We start from the raw sequence: 4,856 nt of genomic DNA, 5'->3' as shown, positions 1-4,856 counted from the left end.
AAGTCCCGCATATCACTATTGATTCATGTGATGAGCCACATTGAAAGAGAAGAAACGCAACAGTTAGAAGATGATGGCATGGCAGAATTGTTGCTACTGAAAGACATGATAACTGAATTGACCAAAACTAATCGAACAGGAGGAACGGAGGAAAGAGAGGAAAGTGCCGGGACACAGAGAGGAAAAGAGGAACAAAGAACTGATGATGTGAGAATTGAGCAGTTCACCTCTGCTAATGCTACTGTTCGTCAGTCTCAGCATCAGTCCCCACCTACCGTTAACCCACAAGTCAGCATGCCACCCCCAGTCAGCGCTCAGTCGCAGCAGCCAAGTACATGTTGGCGCAAAGATTTCAAAATCTCAGGGCAAATAGGCGAACCAGGCCAGAAAGAGAAATTATCATTTTCCAGCCTTGCTCATCAGATTGAGAACGGACTCAACAGGAGTTATCCAGAGATTGAAATAGTAGATGCCGTAATCAGAGCTATTTCTCCAGGGTCGCAGTTACGTAGCTATTTAGAAGGAAAACCCCACCTGATTCTCCCCACACTCCGACGCATCTTACGCTCCCACTTCCAAGAAAAAAGCGCCACCGAGCTTTACAAGCAGCTAGCTTCGGAAGTGCAAAATAGCAAAGAAACTCCCCAGAGTTTCCTCATGCGAGTTTTAGATTTGAGGCAGAAAGTACTTTTTGCGTCTCAAGAGTCAGAGTCAGGGCTTAAGTATGACCCAGCCTTAGTCCAGAGCATGTGCTTACAAACACTGCTTACAGGCCTACATAATGATAGTATCAGAATAGACATGCAACCTCTCCTACAAGACACTGAGACCTCCGATGAGCTTTTGCTAGAGAGATTAAACGTTGCATGTGCTAATGAGACAGAAAGGAGAAACAAAAAGAAATTATGCCACACCCCACAGTCAGCCATAAGTGTTAGTGTGGTACAATCAGAAGATAGGCCACCTGCTAAGTGCCCTGTGAAGGAAGCCAAGACAGTGGTTTCTCCCGAGTTGTTAACGGGCATCCAAGAGCTTAAGATAGATGTAGCTTCTTTAACACATTGAGTGCCAGCCATTTTTTCAATCCTGTAGGTAAGTTGTGCCAGGTTTTTTTTTTGAGGATTCTGGCTCATTTTACAAGAGCCGAGGATTATTTTCTGTTAAGAATTCGTGAACACCAATCATCTAAAAATAACTAATAGAATGTGTGCTTTCTCTGTCTAAAAGAGTTAGTTTGCAGAGTTAGTAGTTATGTAGATATTAGCCGTTGAGTACAGCATGGTTTCAGAGATTTTCAGAGAGTTTGGAGATAAATGGATTTTTAGAACCACCTCACGTGCCTGTGATTATGGGTGCCCTTGTCTCCCACTCTGTGCGCTCTCTCTCTCTCTCTCTCTCTCTCTCTCTCTCTCTCCTCTCTCTCTCTCTCTCTCTCCTCTCTCTCTCTCTCTCTCTCTCCTCTCTCTCTCTCTCTCGCTCTCTCTCTCTCTCTCTCTCTCTCTCTCTCTCTCTCTCTCTCTCTCTCTCTCTCTCTCTCTCTCTCTCTCTCTCTCTCTCTCTCTCTCTCTCTCGAGAGAGAGAGAGAGAGAGAGAGAGAGAGAGAGAGAGAGAGAGAGAGAGAGAGAGAGAGAGAGAGTGCTCTGCTGCTGGGAGTTTGAGCAGCGAGTTTGAGCAGCCTCTCTCCCTGGCAGCGAGTGTGGATAGGTCTCACTGTCTCTTGGGTTTGAGAGCCCCGATGAAGCCCCGTGCGACTCTAGGCTTTATGCTGCTCACCCAGTCCATTTCTGGAACCCCCCACCGCAGCAGCGCGAAGCGTCCCCGCCTACAGTATGAGAATGAGGCTCGTTCGTTTCTGACTGTAAAATCGCCAAGCCATTTCCGCGGGAGGCGGCTGCTTTTGGTCCACGGGTCCCGTGGCTGTGGCTTTCTCTCTGTCTCTGTCTGGAGAGAACTGTCGCCACTTAGTGGTCGGTAAAATAGATTATACACATTCTCTTCCTCCGATAGTGATATAGAAGACGTAAAAGGGGTTGATTGATGTCCCACCGTCAAAAAAAAAAAAATGTTTATGTAAGACGAGATAGCTCGTCTATGGCACTTAACACATTCACTGCCAGACGTTTTTTTTTACTGTAGTTAGCTTCTGCCAGAGGGGTTTTTTGAGGATTCTGGCTCATCTTTCAAGACCCGAGGATTCTTGTCTGCTAAGATTTTTAGAACACACAATATCTCAAAAGAACTATTAGAATGTGTGCTTTCTCTGTCTAAAAGAGTTAGTTTGTAGAGTTAGTAGTTATGTAAGCATTAGCAGTTGAATACAGCATGGTTTTAGCGTCAGAAAAAATATTCAGAGATAAACGGCTTTTTGTGAAATTCGATAGAACAGTCACTTTAACCATTCATTTTTGGCTCTCTCTCTCTCTCTCTCCCTCCCCCTCTCGCTCTCTCTCTCTCTCTCTCCCTCCCTCTCGCTCTCCCTCCCTCTCGCTCTCCCTCCCTCTCTCTCTCTCTCTCTCTCTCTCTCTCTCCCTCCCTCTCGCTCTCCCTCCCTCTCTCTCTCTCTCCCTCCCTCTCGGGAGGGAGACGCACTAGGTTTAATCCTAGTGAGAGGGGGAGAGGGAGAGAGAGAGAGAGAGAGAGAGGGAGGGAGGGAGAGAGAGAGAGCGAGAGAGAGAGAGGGAGAGAGCGAGAGGGAGAGTTGCTTCAACTCCTCCCTCCGTGGGCGTTCTTCTTGGCTGCAGCGGCCGTCACAAGCTTGTCACCAGTCTCAGTGCTTTGCTGCTGTCCTGTGCCTGTGGCTGCGCGGCCGCTGTTTGAGGAAGTCGGGATGGACTCGCTCGCTTCTTGGAGTTTTGGTTGAGAGAAGCTTTTGCAATTCTGGTCATATTTATGCTGCGTGTTTCAAAGTGTGTTACACCTGTAATCTATTATGTAAATTTGCAATCCCGCATCGCCAGCAATCAGCGCGAAAACGAAAGCGTTTTCCCCCATCCATTTTCATGAGAATGGCTGGGGTGAGAATGGCGTGACAAGTTAAAAAAATGCTTGCCTTCCTCTAGTCAGGAGAGCACTGTTGCCACTTAGTGGGTCGGTGGAATGGGTTGTAAACGTTCGGTGGCTCCAATAATTATATAAGAGATGTAAAAGGGTGAGATGCACAACCCACCGTCAAAAAAAAAAAATCGATGCCAACGACGTGTTAACACGTCGCTGGCAGTCAACAGCTGGATTCTGAAAACGTGTTTACACGTCGTTGGCAGTCAACGTGTTAACCGTTGGATTATGTAAGACGAGATATCTCGGCTATGGCACTCAACGTGTTAAAAGGTCTCAGTGCAGAAATAGCTCAGATTAAAGAAACTCTACAGCAGACACGGTTTCAGCCACAGCCCTGTGCCCCACCTTCATTCAGGCCAGACCGAGACACTCTGCCCCCCATGCCACCGCAGCAGTATTACAGTAGCAGACCTGATCAAGACCTTCAGCCCCCTGTGTCATCACGACAGTACTACAACAGCTACAGTCAGCCTCAAGCACCTCGGTATGGGCCAAATCACTACCCCAACCGCGCAGTCCGTGTTCCACGAAGATGCTTCGCCTGTCAGCAGACAGGAATGGAGGAACGCTGCACACACTGCTACAGATGTGGCAGTGGAGAACACTTTCAAGCAGGATGCAGAACGAGAGGAGACAGACCATTCAGAGAGGCTCCTTTAAACAGGGAGTGGTTACCACCATGGGACGGGTGTTAACCGTAGCGAGCAACGAGTCCCCGAAATGTGCAAACTGTGGCCGTGCAAACTCACCTGACAAATTTAAACAATGCTCATCCTGTAAAAAGACACTCTATTGTTCCAAAACATGTCAAAAACAAAATTGGCCTGAGCATAAGAAAAAATGCACCCACCTGTCAACGAGCCCCAGTGAAAAGTCCCCCTGTAAAGCAGAGAATACGAACACTCCGCCCCCTTTAGCTCTGATTAGCCACCCCCACAAAGTCACCTCACTAGTCGGCAGGCAGTGTCTTGTCGAATGTTACCTGAATGGCCACCAACTGCAAGCTCTCTGGGACACGGGTTCCCAGGTCTCAATAATCGATGAAAGATGGAGAGAAGAACATTTGCCAACCACAAGGCTGAGAGATGTGTCGGAGATCCTTGACTCACCTGGTGATCTGACATTGACTGCAGCAAACGGGACTGAAATGCCATACATGGGATGGATTGAAACAACGTTCCGACTAGCCTCTGAAACCAGCCAAGAAGAAGAGATGATCATTCCAGTACTGGTAATGAAAGGCTCACACCTGTCCCATCCCATCATAGGCTTTAATGTTATTGAGCACATCCTGACAAAAAACTGAAAAGATTAAACAATATGGCACCGTAAAAAAGGCATTCCCAAGTCTCAAAAGAAATAAGGTGAGAGCTTTTATACAGGCTGTTAGTGCAGAACAAGAAGATGAATATTCAGTTAAAACAGAGAAAAAGGAGGTTGCAGTTTCTAAACACAGTTGCGTACAGGTTAACTGTCGTGTAGCTGCACAGCCCTTTAAAGAGGATGTGACCATGTTATTCCAGCCAGACCTGAATCCGCAGTGGCCAGATGATCTCGAGTGGTTTGACACACTAGTCAGTGTTAAGAAAGGTGTATCGCCAGTCATCACACTTGATATTTCTAATCCAACTGACCACGACATTATTTTGCCAGGGCGTACTTTAATTGGCACAGTACAAACCATTGTGACAGTCTTGCCCGACCAGATTTTTGAGAAAGCTATAACACCAGCCACAGTGAGTCACACCAGCATGGCACCCACAAGTAATGCTAGTGAAAAGTGGGATCCACCTGTAGAT

The sequence above is a fragment of the Poromitra crassiceps genome, assembly GCF_964638095.1.
Source record: "Poromitra crassiceps genome assembly, chromosome: 2".
Classification (NCBI taxonomy): Eukaryota; Metazoa; Chordata; class Actinopteri; order Beryciformes; family Melamphaidae; genus Poromitra; species Poromitra crassiceps.
The sequence above is the reverse complement of the archived record's forward strand: the minus strand, read 5'-3'. Positions refer to the sequence as shown.